Source organism: Pseudorca crassidens, chromosome 1 (assembly GCF_039906515.1).
Source record: "Pseudorca crassidens isolate mPseCra1 chromosome 1, mPseCra1.hap1, whole genome shotgun sequence".
NCBI lineage: Eukaryota > Metazoa > Chordata > Mammalia > Artiodactyla > Delphinidae > Pseudorca > Pseudorca crassidens.
In genome coordinates this window covers 166,502,353-166,518,263 of record NC_090296.1, presented here as the reverse complement: position 1 = coordinate 166,518,263, position 15,911 = coordinate 166,502,353, and positions in this window count along the sequence as shown.

Sequence of the window (15,911 nt, the reverse complement as noted above, 5' to 3'; positions counted from 1 at the left end):
ATCACTCAGCAATGAAATCTATATCATCAGGCCCGTAGCAGCATAATGAGTGGATTCAGGTACGATGATTCTAAGTGAGATAAGTCACACAGAAAAAGAAACATCATAAGATATCACTACTACACGGAATGTAAACTTGGCTACACAGAAACTGAATTACAAAACAGAACACGGTCTCAAATGTAGAAAACCAACTTATGCTTGCTTAAGGGGAAAGGTGAGTTGGGGTGCTGCATAAAACCAGAGATTGAAATTAGCACAGATACCGTTCCATAAGCCAAATATGTAATAGACAAGAGCTACTCCTTGCTCAACGAAGTGGACTCTACACCCCATATTAAACGTCTAAGAATATACCTGACTAGTAAGAATCTTGAAACCTATGGATTTATATGTCTCCAAAAGAGAATCAAGCATGTGTACAGCGGCATAAACGCAGCAGTGATAGGATTGGTGAGGTTTGATGAGCAAATGCAGACCCTTTGAAGTCATATTGCATGGTAGCCATTCCATGGGTCTCAACTCTCCAGGTTTAAGGGATTCTTCCTTCAGCTAAAACATGCATGTGGAACCCAGAGTATGATCCACCGTGTGATCGGGAAACGTGTTCAAATGTGTCTCAGTTTTTGTCCCCTGGTACTCGGGTGCAACATTCCAGACGCTTTACTAACACTCTCCCCACTTGGAGAGTCAGTGCCTTTAAACTCCTGTTTGGCCCAGTTTGCAATTTCTGTGGAAAATGAACAGGAATAGGGAGAACCAATGAGAGACTAGCTGGAGGTGTCTGGATGGGCAAATTTAACTCTCATTTCCCACCAGGAAGTGGAATTAACCAAAGGCTCAGCGTGCCATGCCGGAACCACACTAGGGCCTGAAGCAATCCTGCAGTGTTGCGGCCAGCTCACAAGAAAGTGAGTTGAAGAAAGGAGCTCAGGGGCACTGTAATTCACAAACATGCAGAGTTAAAAATGACAGCTATCGTCCAAAAATATATTCAAGTAAGGCTGCCAAGAGGACTTGAAAGCGGGGCAGGATTGCAGGAAACCGATTTCAGGAGGTAGACTGGAATTGCATGTAAAGCATAGGAAAAGAGGCAGAACGTCCACAATGATGCACTTGGCCAAAAAGGGCGTATGCATTTTTTCCTGAATATATTCAGGAAAAAACGCATACGCCCTTTTTGGCCAACCAAGCAAGCTTGCAAAGGAAATCTGCACTACCATGAAGTCTCACTGCCCCCCGGTCAAAAGGGCCATCTGAAAAAAGTGTAAAATCCAGAAAGGCAGGACAGGCCATGGAGAACTGGGAGCCTTGTTATGCTGATGGGCGGGATGTAAATTGCCAACAGCCACTCTGGAGAAGTGTATGGTGTTTCCTGAAACATCTAAAAAACAAAGCAACAGAGCCTAGGGCACTTCCACTTATGGTCCTATAGCTTAGGGAAATTAAAATCAAAAAGACACAGCCACCCCAAAGTTTGGGCCGGCTCTGTTTACAAGAATCTCGTTTACAGTACAAATTCAATATCACAGAAGGTGAAAAATGGATAAAGAATTTGTGGTACTTACGTACAATGCAATATCACTCAGCAATGAAATCTATATCATCAGGCCCGTAGCAGCATAATGAGTGGATTCAGGTACGATGATTCTAAGTGAGATAAGTCACACAGAAAAAGAAACATCATAAGATATCACGACTAAACGGAATGTAAACTTGGCTACACAGAAACTGAATTACAAAACAGAACACGGTCTCAAATGTAGAAAACCAACTTATGCTTGCTTAAGGGGAAAGGTGAGTTGGGGTTCTGCATAAAACCAGAGATTGAAATTAGCACAGATACCATTCCATAAGCCAAACATGTAATAGACAAGAGCTACTCCTTGCTCAACGAAGTGGACTCTACACCCCATATTAATCGCCTAAGAATATACCTGACTAGTAATAATCTTAAAACCTATGGATTTATATGTCTCCAAAAGAGAATCAAGCATGTGTACAGCGGCATAAATGCAGCAGTGATAGGATTGGTGAGGTTTGATGAGCAAATGCAGACCCTTTGAAGTCATATTGCATGGTAGCCATTCCATGGGTCTCAACTCTCCAGGTTTAAGGGATTCTTCCTTCAGCTAAAACATGCATGTGGAACCCAGAGTATGATCAACCGTGTGATCGGGAAACGTGTTCAAATGTGTCTCAGTTTTTGTCCCCTGGTACTCGGGTGCAACATTCCAGACGCTTTACTAACACTCTCCCCACTTGGAGAGTCAGTGCCTTTAACCTCCTGTTTGGCCCAGTTTGCAATTTCTGCGGAAAATGAACAGGAATAGGGAGAACCAATGAGAGACTAGCTGGAGGTGTCTGGATGGGCAAATTTAACTCTCATTTCCCACCAGGAAGAGGAATTAACCAAAGGCTCAGCGTGCCATGCCGGAACCACACTAGGGCCTGAAGCAATCCTGCGGTGTTGCGGCCAGCTCACAAGAAAGCGAGTTGAAGAAAGGAGCTCAGGGGCACTGTAATTCACAAACCTGCAGAGTTATAAATGACAGCTATCGTCCAAAAATATATTGAAGTAAGGCTGCCAAGAGGACTCGAAAGCGGGGCAGAATTGAAGGAATCCGATTTCAGGAGGTAGACTGGAATTGCATGTAAAGCATAGGAAAAGAGACAGAATGTCCACAATGATGCACTTGGCCAAAAAGGGCGTATGCGTTTTTTCCTGAATATATTCAGGAAAAAACGCATACGCCCTTTTTGGCCAACCAAGCAAGCTTGCAAAGGAAATCTGCACTACAATGAAGTCTCACTGCCCCCCGGTCAAAAGGGCCATCTGAAAAAAGTGTAAAATCCAGAAAGGCAGGACAGGCCATGGAGAACTGGGAGCCTTGTTATGCTGATGGGCGGGATGTAAATTGCCAACAGCCACTCTGGAGAAGTGTATGGTGTTTCCTGAAACATCTAAAAAACAAAGCAACAGAGCCTAGGGCACTTCCACTTATGGTCCTATAGCTTAGGGAAATTAAAATCAAAAAGACACAGCCACCCCAAAGTTTGGGACGGCTCTGTTTACAAGATCCTCGTTTACGGTACAAGTTCAATATCACAGAAAGCGAAAAATGGATAAAGAAGTTGTGGTACTTACGTACAATGCAATATCACTCAGTAATGAAATCTATATCATCAGGCCCGTAGCAGCATAATGAGTGGATTCAGGTACGATGATTCTAAGTGAGATAAGTCACACAGAAAAAGAAACATCATAAGATATCACTACTACACGGAATGAAAACTTGGCTACACAGAAACTGAATTACAAAACAGAACACGGTCTCAAATGTAGAAAACCAACTTATGCTTGCTTAAGGGGAAAGGTGAGTTGGGGTTCTGCATAAAACCAGAGATTGAAATTAGCACAGATACCATTCCATAAGCCAAATATGTAATAGACAAGAGCTACTCCTTGCTCAACGAAGTGGACTCTACACCCCATATTAATCGCCTAAGAATATACCTGACTAGTAATAATCTTAAAACCTATGGATTTATATGTCTCCAAAAGAGAATCAAGCATGTGTACAGCGGAATAAACACAGCAGTGATAGGATTGGTGAGGTTTGATGAGCAAATGCAGACCCTTTGAAGTCATATTGCATGCTAGCCATTCCATGGGTCTCAACTCTCCAGGTTTAAGGGATTCTTCCTTCAGCTAAAACATGCATGTGGAACCCAGAGTATGATCCACCATGTGATCGGGAAACGTGTTCAAATGTGTCTCAGATTTTCTCCGCTGGTACTTGGGTGCAACATTCCAGACGCTTTACTAAAACTCTCCCCACTTGGAGAGTCAGTGCCTTTAACCTCCTGTTTGGCCCAGTTTGCAATTTCTGCGGAAAATGAACAGGAATAGGGAGAACCAATGAGAGACTAGCTGGAGGTGTCTGGACGGGCAAATGTAACTCTCATTTCCCACCAGGAAGAGGAATTAACCAAAGGCTCAGCGTGCCATGCCGGAACCACACTAGGGCCTGAAGCAATCCTGCGGTGTTGCAGCCAGCTCACAAGAAAGCGAGTTGAAGAAAGGAGCTCAGGGGCACTGTAATTCACAAACCTGCAGAGTTAAAAATGACAGCTATCGTCCAAAAATATATTGAAGTAAGGCTGCCAAGAGGACTTGAAAGCGGGGCAGAATTGCAGGAAACCGATTTCAGGAGGTAGACTGGAATTGCATGTAAAGCATACGAAAAGAGGCAGAACGTCCACAATGATGCACTTGGCCAAAAAGGGCGTATGTGTTTTTTCCTGAATATATTCAGGAAAAAACGCATACGCCCTTTTTGGCCAACCAAGCAAGCTTGCAAAGGAAATCTGCACTACAATGAAGTCTCACTGCCCCCCGGTCAAAAGGGCCATCTGAAAAAAGTGTAAAATCCAGAAAGGCCGGACAGGCCATGGAGAACTGGGAGCCTTGTTATGCTGATGGGCGGGATGTAAATTGCCAACAGCCACTCTGGAGAAGTGTATGGTGTTTCCTGAAACATCTAAAAAACAAAGCAACAGAGCCTAGGGCACTTCCACTTATGGTCCTATAGCTTAGGGAAATTAAAATCAAAAAGACACAGCCACCCCAAAGTTTGGGACGGCTCTGTTTACAAGAACCTCATTTACAGTACAAATTCAATATCACAGAAGGTGAAAAATGGATAAAGAATTTGTGGTACTTACGTACAATGCAATATCACTCAGCAATGAAATCTATATCATCAGGCCCGTAGCAGCATAATGAGTGGATTCAGGTACGATGATTCTAAGTGAGATAAGTCACACAGAAAAAGAAACATCATAAGATATCACTACTACACGGAATGAAAACTTGGCTACACAGAAACTGAATTACAAAACAGAACACGGTCTCAAATGTAGAAAACCAACTTATGCTTGCTTAAGGGGAAAGGTGAGTTGGGGTTCTGCATAAAACCAGAGATTGAAATTAGCACAGATACCATTCCATAAGCCAAATATGTAATAGACAAGAGCTACTCCTTGCTCAACGAAGTGGACTCTACACACCATATTAATCGCCTAAGAATATACCTGACTAGTAATAATCTTAAAACCTATGGATTTATATGTCTCCAAAAGAGAATCAAGCATGTGTACAGCGGCATAAACGCAGCAGTGATAGGATTGGTGAGGTTTGATGAGCAAATGCAGACCCTTTGAAGTCATATTGCATGCTAGCCATTCCATGGGTCTCAACTCTCCAGGTTTAAGGGATTCTTCCTTCAGCTAAAACATGCATGTGGAACCCAGAGTATGATCCACCGTGTGATCGGGAAACGTGTTCAAATGTGTCTCAGATTTTCTCCGCTGGTACTTGGGTGCAACATTCCAGACGCTTTACTAAAACTCTCCCCACTTGGAGAGTCAGTGCCTTTAACCTCCTGTTTGGCCCAGTTTGCAATTTCTGCGGAAAATGAACAGGAATAGGGAGAACCAATGAGAGACTAGCTGGAGGTGTCTGGACGGGCAAATGTAACTCTCATTTCCCACCAGGAAGAGGAATTAACCAAAGGCTCAGCGTGCCATGCCGGAACCACACTAGGGCCTGAAGCAATCCTGCGGTGTTGCAGCCAGCTCACAAGAAAGCGAGTTGAAGAAAGGAGCTCAGGGGCACTGTAATTCACAAACCTGCAGAGTTAAAAATGACAGCTATCGTCCAAAAATATATTGAAGTAAGGCTGCCAAGAGGACTTGAAAGCGGGGCAGAATTGCAGGAAACCGATTTCAGGAGGTAGACTGGAATTGCATGTAAAGCATACGAAAAGAGGCAGAACGTCCACAATGATGCACTTGGCCAAAAAGGGCGTATGTGTTTTTTCCTGAATATATTCAGGAAAAAACGCATACGCCCTTTTTGGCCAACCAAGCAAGCTTGCAAAGGAAATCTGCACTACAATGAAGTCTCACTGCCCCCCGGTCAAAAGGGCCATCTGAAAAAAGTGTAAAATCCAGAAAGGCCGGACAGGCCATGGAGAACTGGGAGCCTTGTTATGCTGATGGGCGGGATGTAAATTGCCAACAGCCACTCTGGAGAAGTGTATGGTGTTTCCTGAAACATCTAAAAAACAAAGCAACAGAGCCTAGGGCACTTCCACTTATGGTCCTATAGCTTAGGGAAATTAAAATCAAAAAGACACAGCCACCCCAAAGTTTGGGACGGCTCTGTTTACAAGATCCTCGTTTACGGTACAAGTTCAATATCACAGAAAGCGAAAAATGGATAAAGAAGTTGTGGTACTTACGTACAATGCAATATCACTCAGTAATGAAATCTATATCATCAGGCCCGTAGCAGCATAATGAGTGGATTCAGGTACGATGATTCTAAGTGAGATAAGTCACACAGAAAAAGAAACATCATAAGATATCACTACTACACGGAATGAAAACTTGGCTACACAGAAACTGAATTACAAAACAGAACACGGTCTCAAATGTAGAAAACCAACTTATGCTTGCTTAAGGGGAAAGGTGAGTTGGGGTTCTGCATAAAACCAGAGATTGAAATTAGCACAGATACCATTCCATAAGCCAAATATGTAATAGACAAGAGCTACTCCTTGCTCAACGAAGTGGACTCTACACCCCATATTAATCGCCTAAGAATATACCTGACTAGTAATAATCTTAAAACCTATGGATTTATATGTCTCCAAAAGAGAATCAAGCATGTGTACAGCGGAATAAACACAGCAGTGATAGGATTGGTGAGGTTTGATGAGCAAATGCAGACCCTTTGAAGTCATATTGCATGCTAGCCATTCCATGGGTCTCAACTCTCCAGGTTTAAGGGATTCTTCCTTCAGCTAAAACATGCATGTGGAACCCAGAGTATGATCCACCATGTGATCGGGAAACGTGTTCAAATGTGTCTCAGATTTTCTCCGCTGGTACTTGGGTGCAACATTCCAGACGCTTTACTAAAACTCTCCCCACTTGGAGAGTCAGTGCCTTTAACCTCCTGTTTGGCCCAGTTTGCAATTTCTGCGGAAAATGAACAGGAATAGGGAGAACCAATGAGAGACTAGCTGGAGGTGTCTGGACGGGCAAATGTAACTCTCATTTCCCACCAGGAAGAGGAATTAACCAAAGGCTCAGCGTGCCATGCCGGAACCACACTAGGGCCTGAAGCAATCCTGCGGTGTTGCAGCCAGCTCACAAGAAAGCGAGTTGAAGAAAGGAGCTCAGGGGCACTGTAATTCACAAACCTGCAGAGTTAAAAATGACAGCTATCGTCCAAAAATATATTGAAGTAAGGCTGCCAAGAGGACTTGAAAGCGGGGCAGAATTGCAGGAAACCGATTTCAGGAGGTAGACTGGAATTGCATGTAAAGCATACGAAAAGAGGCAGAACGTCCACAATGATGCACTTGGCCAAAAAGGGCGTATGTGTTTTTTCCTGAATATATTCAGGAAAAAACGCATACGCCCTTTTTGGCCAACCAAGCAAGCTTGCAAAGGAAATCTGCACTACAATGAAGTCTCACTGCCCCCCGGTCAAAAGGGCCATCTGAAAAAAGTGTAAAATCCAGAAAGGCCGGACAGGCCATGGAGAACTGGGAGCCTTGTTATGCTGATGGGCGGGATGTAAATTGCCAACAGCCACTCTGGAGAAGTGTATGGTGTTTCCTGAAACATCTAAAAAACAAAGCAACAGAGCCTAGGGCACTTCCACTTATGGTCCTATAGCTTAGGGAAATTAAAATCAAAAAGACACAGCCACCCCAAAGTTTGGGACGGCTCTGTTTACAAGAACCTCATTTACAGTACAAATTCAATATCACAGAAGGTGAAAAATGGATAAAGAATTTGTGGTACTTACGTACAATGCAATATCACTCAGCAATGAAATCTATATCATCAGGCCCGTAGCAGCATAATGAGTGGATTCAGGTACGATGATTCTAAGTGAGATAAGTCACACAGAAAAAGAAACATCATAAGATATCACTACTACACGGAATGAAAACTTGGCTACACAGAAACTGAATTACAAAACAGAACACGGTCTCAAATGTAGAAAACCAACTTATGCTTGCTTAAGGGGAAAGGTGAGTTGGGGTTCTGCATAAAACCAGAGATTGAAATTAGCACAGATACCATTCCATAAGCCAAATATGTAATAGACAAGAGCTACTCCTTGCTCAACGAAGTGGACTCTACACACCATATTAATCGCCTAAGAATATACCTGACTAGTAATAATCTTAAAACCTATGGATTTATATGTCTCCAAAAGAGAATCAAGCATGTGTACAGCGGCATAAACGCAGCAGTGATAGGATTGGTGAGGTTTGATGAGCAAATGCAGACCCTTTGAAGTCATATTGCATGCTAGCCATTCCATGGGTCTCAACTCTCCAGGTTTAAGGGATTCTTCCTTCAGCTAAAACATGCATGTGGAACCCAGAGTATGATCCACCGTGTGATCGGGAAACGTGTTCAAATGTGTCTCAGATTTTCTCCGCTGGTACTTGGGTGCAACATTCCAGACGCTTTACTAAAACTCTCCCCACTTGGAGAGTCAGTGCCTTTAACCTCCTGTTTGGCCCAGTTTGCAATTTCTGCGGAAAATGAACAGGAATAGGGAGAACCAATGAGAGACTAGCTGGAGGTGTCTGGACGGGCAAATGTAACTCTCATTTCCCACCAGGAAGAGGAATTAACCAAAGGCTCAGCGTGCCATGCCGGAACCACACTAGGGCCTGAAGCAATCCTGCGGTGTTGCAGCCAGCTCACAAGAAAGCGAGTTGAAGAAAGGAGCTCAGGGGCACTGTAATTCACAAACCTGCAGAGTTAAAAATGACAGCTATCGTCCAAAAATATATTGAAGTAAGGCTGCCAAGAGGACTTGAAAGCGGGGCAGAATTGCAGGAAACCGATTTCAGGAGGTAGACTGGAATTGCATGTAAAGCATACGAAAAGAGGCAGAACGTCCACAATGATGCACTTGGCCAAAAAGGGCGTATGTGTTTTTTCCTGAATATATTCAGGAAAAAACGCATACGCCCTTTTTGGCCAACCAAGCAAGCTTGCAAAGGAAATCTGCACTACAATGAAGTCTCACTGCCCCCCGGTCAAAAGGGCCATCTGAAAAAAGTGTAAAATCCAGAAAGGCCGGACAGGCCATGGAGAACTGGGAGCCTTGTTATGCTGATGGGCGGGATGTAAATTGCCAACAGCCACTCTGGAGAAGTGTATGGTGTTTCCTGAAACATCTAAAAAACAAAGCAACAGAGCCTAGGGCACTTCCACTTATGGTCCTATAGCTTAGGGAAATTAAAATCAAAAAGACACAGCCACCCCAAAGTTTGGGACGGCTCTGTTTACAAGAACCTCATTTACAGTACAAATTCAATATCACAGAAGGTGAAAAATGGATAAAGAATTTGTGGTACTTACGTACAATGCAATATCACTCAGCAATGAAATCTATATCATCAGGCCCGTAGCAGCATAATGAGTGGATTCAGGTACGATGATTCTAAGTGAGATAAGTCACACAGAAAAAGAAACATCATAAGATATCACTACTACACGGAATGAAAACTTGGCTACACAGAAACTGAATTACAAAACAGAACACGGTCTCAAATGTAGAAAACCAACTTATGCTTGCTTAAGGGGAAAGGTGAGTTGGGGTTCTGCATAAAACCAGAGATTGAAATTAGCACAGATACCATTCCATAAGCCAAATATGTAATAGACAAGAGCTACTCCTTGCTCAACGAAGTGGACTCTACACACCATATTAATCGCCTAAGAATATACCTGACTAGTAATAATCTTAAAACCTATGGATTTATATGTCTCCAAAAGAGAATCAAGCATGTGTACAGCGGCATAAACGCAGCAGTGATAGGATTGGTGAGGTTTGATGAGCAAATGCAGACCCTTTGAAGTCATATTGCATGCTAGCCATTCCATGGGTCTCAACTCTCCAGGTTTAAGGGATTCTTCCTTCAGCTAAAACATGCATGTGGAACCCAGAGTATGATCCACCGTGTGATCGGGAAACGTGTTCAAATGTGTCTCAGATTTTCTCCGCTGGTACTTGGGTGCAACATTCCAGACGCTTTACTAAAACTCTCCCCACTTGGAGAGTCAGTGCCTTTAACCTCCTGTTTGGCCCAGTTTGCAATTTCTGCGGAAAATGAACAGGAATAGGGAGAACAAATGAGAGACTAGCTGGAGGTGTCTGGATGGGCAAATGTAACTCTCATTTCCCACCAGGAAGAGGAATTAACCAAAGGCTCAGCGTGCCATGCCGGAACCACACTAGGGCCTGAAGCAATCCTGCGGTGTTGCGGCCAGCTCACAAGAAAGCGAGTTGAAGAAAGGAGCTCAGGGGCACTGTAATTCACAAACCTGCAGAGTTATAAATGACAGCTATCGTCCAAAAATATATTGAAGTAAGGCTGCCAAGAGGACTTGAAAGCGGGGCAGAATTGCAGGAAACCGATTTCAGGAGGTAGACTGGAATTGCATGTAAAGCATAGGAAAAGAGGCAGAACGTCCACAATGATGCACTTGGCCAAAAAGGGCATATGCGTTTTTTCCTGAATATATTCAGGAAAAAACGCATACGCACTTTTTGGCCAACCAAGCAAGCTTGCAAAGCAAATCTGCACTACAATGAAGTCTCACTGCCCCCCGGTCAAAAGGGCCATCTGAAAAAAGTATAAAATCCAGAAAGGCAGGACAGGCCATGGAGAACTGGGAGCCTTGTTATGCTGATGGGCGGGATGTAAATTGCCAACAGCCACTCTGGAGAAGTGTATGGTGTTTCCTGAAACATCTAAAAAACAAAGCAACAGAGCCTAGGGCACTTCCACTTATGGTCCTATAGCTTAGGGAAATTAAAATCAAAAAGACACAGCCACCCCAAAGTTTGGGACGGCTCTGTTTACAAGAACCTCATTTACGGTACAAATTCAATATCACAGAAGGTGAAAAATGGATAAAGAATTTGTGGTACTTACGTACAATGCAATATCACTCAGCAATGAAATCTATATCATCAGGCCCGTAGCAGCATAATGAGTGGATTCAGGTACGATGATTCTAAGTGAGATAAGTCACACAGAAAAAGAAACATCATAAGATATCACTACTACACGGAATGTAAACTTGGCTACACAGAAACTGAATTACAAAACAGAACACGGTCTCAAATGTAGAAAACCAACTTATGCTTGCTTAAGGGGAAAGGTGAGTTGAGGTGCTGCATAAAACCAGAGATTGAAATTAGCACAGATACCGTTCCATAAGCCAAATATGTAATAGACAAGAGCTACTCCTTGCTCAACGAAGTGGACTCTACACCCCATATTAAACGTCTAAGAATATACCTGACGAGTAAGAATCTTGAAACCTATGGATTTATATGTCTCCAAAAGAGAATCAAGCATGTGTACAGCGGCATAAACGCAGCAGTGATAGGATTGGTGAGGTTTGATGAGCAAATGCAGACCCTTTGAAGTCATATTGCATGCTAGCCATTCCATGGGTCTCAACTCTCCAGGTTTAAGGGATTCTTCCTTCAGCTAAAACATGCATGTGGAACCCAGAGTATGATCCACCGTGTGATCGGGAAACGTGTTCAAATGTGTCTCAGGTTTTGTCCCCTGGTACTCGGGTGCAACATTCCAGACGCTTTACTAACACTCTCCCCACTTGGAGAGTCAGTGCCTTTAAACTCCTGTTTGGCCCAGTTTGCAATTTCTGTGGAAAATGAACAGGAATAGGGAGAACCAATGAGAGACTAGCTGGAGGTGTCTGGATGGGCAAATTTAACTCTCATTTCCCACCAGGAAGTGGAATTAACCAAAGGCTCAGCGTGCCATGCCGGAACCACACTAGGGCCTGAAGCAATCCTGCAGTGTTGCGGCCAGCTCACAAGAAAGTGAGTTGAAGAAAGGAGCTCAGGGGCACTGTAATTCACAAACATGCAGAGTTAAAAATGACAGCTATCGTCCAAAAATATATTGAAGTAAGGCTGCCAAGAGGACTTGAAAGCGGGGCAGGATTGCTGGAAACCGATTTCAGGAGGTAGACTGGAATTGCATGTAAAGCATAGGAAAAGAGGCAGAACGTCCACAATGATGCACTTGGCCAAAAAGGGCGTATGCGTTTTTTCCTGAATATATTCAGGAAAAAACGCATACGCCCTTTTTGGCCAACCAAGCAAGCTTGCAAAGGAAATCTGCACTACCATGAAGTCTCACTGCCCCCCGGTCAAAAGGGCCATCTGAAAAAAGTGTAAAATCCAGAAAGGCAGGACAGGCCATGGAGAACTGGGAGCCTTGTTATGCTGATGGGCGGGATGTAAATTGCCAACAGCCACTCTGGAGAAGTGTATGGTGTTTCCTGAAACATCTAAAAAACAAAGCAACAGAGCCTAGGGCACTTCCACTTATGGTCCTATAGCTTAGGGAAATTAAAATCAAAAAGACACAGCCACCCCAAAGTTTGGGACGGCTCTGTTTACAAGAACCTCATTTACAGTACAAATTCAATATCACAGAAGGTGAAAAATGGATAAAGAATTTGTGGTACTTACGTACAATGCAATATCACTCAGCAATGAAATCTATATCATCAGGCCCGTAGCAGCATAATGAGTGGATTCAGGTACGATGATTCTAAGTGAGATAAGTCACACAGAAAAAGAAACATCATAAGATATCACTACTACACGGAATGTAAACTTGGCTACACAGAAACTGAATTACAAAACAGAACACGGTCTCAAATGTAGAAAACCAACTTATGCTTGCTTAAGGGGAAAGGTGAGTTGGGGTTCTGCATAAAACCAGAGATTGAAATTAGCACAGATACCATTCCATAAGCCAAACATGTAATAGACAAGAGCTACTCCTTGCTCAACGAAGTGGACTCTACACCCCATATTAATCGCCTAAGAATATACCTGACTAGTAATAATCTTAAAACCTATGGATTTATATGTCTCCAAAAGAGAATCAAGCATGTGTACAGCGGCATAAACGCAGCAGTGATAGGATTGGTGAGGTTTGATGAGCAAATGCAGACCCTTTGAAGTCATATTGCATGGTAGCCATTCCATGGGTCTCAACTCTCCAGGTTTAAGGGATTCTTCCTTCAGCTAAAACATGCATGTGGAACCCAGAGTATGATCAACCGTGTGATCGGGAAACGTGTTCAAATGTGTCTCAGTTTTTGTCCCCTGGTACTCGGGTGCAACATTCCAGACGCTTTACTAACACTCTCCCCACTTGGAGAGTCAGTGCCTTTAACCTCCTGTTTGGCCCAGTTTGCAATTTCTGCGGAAAATGAACAGGAATAGGGAGAACCAATGAGAGACTAGCTGGAGGTGTCTGGATGGGCAAATTTAACTCTCATTTCCCACCAGGAAGAGGAATTAACCAAAGGCTCAGCGTGCCATGCCGGAACCACACTAGGGCCTGAAGCAATCCTGCGGTGTTGCGGCCAGCTCACAAGAAAGCGAGTTGAAGAAAGGAGCTCAGGGGCACTGTAATTCACAAACCTGCAGAGTTATAAATGACAGCTATCGTCCAAAAATATATTGAAGTAAGGCTGCCAAGAGGACTCGAAAGCGGGGCAGAATTGAAGGAATCCGATTTCAGGAGGTAGACTGGAATTGCATGTAAAGCATAGGAAAAGAGACAGAATGTCCACAATGATGCACTTGGCCAAAAAGGGCGTATGCGTTTTTTCCTGAATATATTCAGGAAAAAACGCATACGCCCTTTTTGGCCAACCAAGCAAGCTTGCAAAGGAAATCTGCACTACAATGAAGTCTCACTGCCCCCCAGTCAAAAGGGCCATCTGAAAAAAGTGTAAAATCCAGAAAGGCAGGACAGGCCATGGAGAACTGGGAGCCTTGTTATGCTGATGGGCGGGATGTAAATTGCCAACAGCCACTCTGGAGAAGTGTATGGTGTTTCCTGAAACATCTAAAAAACAAAGCAACAGAGCCTAGGGCACTTCCACTTATGGTCCTATAGCTTAGGGAAATTAAAATCAAAAAGACACAGCCACCCCAAAGTTTGGGCCGGCTCTGTTTACAAGAATCTCGTTTACAGTACAAATTCAATATCACAGAAGGTGAAAAATGGATAAAGAATTTGTGGTACTTACGTACAATGCAATATCACTCAGCAATGAAATCTATATCATCAGGCCCGTAGCAGCATAATGAGTGGATTCAGGTACGATGATTCTAAGTGAGATAAGTCACACAGAAAAAGAAACATCATAAGATATCACGACTACACGGAATGTAAACTTGGCTACACAGAAACTGAATTACAAAACAGAACACGGTCTCAAATGTAGAAAACCAACTTATGCTTGCTTAAGGGGAAAGGTGAGTTGGGGTTCTGCATAAAACCAGAGATTGAAATTAGCACAGATACCATTCCATAAGCCAAACATGTAATAGACAAGAGCTACTCCTTGCTCAACGAAGTGGACTCTACACCCCATATTAATCGCCTAAGAATATACCTGACTAGTAATAATCTTAAAACCTATGGATTTATATGTCTCCAAAAGAGAATCAAGCATGTGTACAGCGGCATAAATGCAGCAGTGATAGGATTGGTGAGGTTTGATGAGCAAATGCAGACCCTTTGAAGTCATATTGCATGGTAGCCATTCCATGGGTCTCAACTCTCCAGGTTTAAGGGATTCTTCCTTCAGCTAAAACATGCATGTGGAACCCAGAGTATGATCAACCGTGTGATCGGGAAACGTGTTCAAATGTGTCTCAGTTTTTGTCCCCTGGTACTCGGGTGCAACATTCCAGACGCTTTACTAACACTCTCCCCACTTGGAGAGTCAGTGCCTTTAACCTCCTGTTTGGCCCAGTTTGCAATTTCTGCGGAAAATGAACAGGAATAGGGAGAACCAATGAGAGACTAGCTGGAGGTGTCTGGATGGGCAAATTTAACTCTCATTTCCCACCAGGAAGAGGAATTAACCAAAGGCTCAGCGTGCCATGCCGGAACCACACTAGGGCCTGAAGCAATCCTGCGGTGTTGCGGCCAGCTCACAAGAAAGCGAGTTGAAGAAAGGAGCTCAGGGGCACTGTAATTCACAAACCTGCAGAGTTATAAATGACAGCTATCGTCCAAAAATATATTGAAGTAAGGCTGCCAAGAGGACTCGAAAGCGGGGCAGAATTGAAGGAATCCGATTTCAGGAGGTAGACTGGAATTGCATGTAAAGCATAGGAAAAGAGACAGAATGTCCACAATGATGCACTTGGCCAAAAAGGGCGTATGCGTTTTTTCCTGAATATATTCAGGAAAAAACGCATACGCCCTTTTTGGCCAACCAAGCAAGCTTGCAAAGGAAATCTGCACTACAATGAAGTCTCACTGCCCCCCAGTCAAAAGGGCCATCTGAAAAAAGTGTAAAATCCAGAAAGGCAGGACAGGCCATGGAGAACTGGGAGCCTTGTTATGCTGATGGGCGGGATGTAAATTGCCAACAGCCACTCTGGAGAAGTGTATGGTGTTTCCTGAAACATCTAAAAAACAAAGCAACAGAGCCTAGGGCACTTCCACTTATGGTCCTATAGCTTAGGGAAATTAAAATCAAAAAGACACAGCCACCCCAAAGTTTGGGACGGCTCTGTTTACAAGATCCTCGTTTACGGTACAAGTTCAATATCACAGAAAGCGAAAAATGGATAAAGAAGTTGTGGTACTTACGTACAATGCAATATCACTCAGTAATGAAATCTATATCATCAGGCCCGTAGCAGCATAATGAGTGGATTCAGGTACGATGATTCTAAGTGAGATAAGTCACACAGAAAAAGAAACATCATAAGA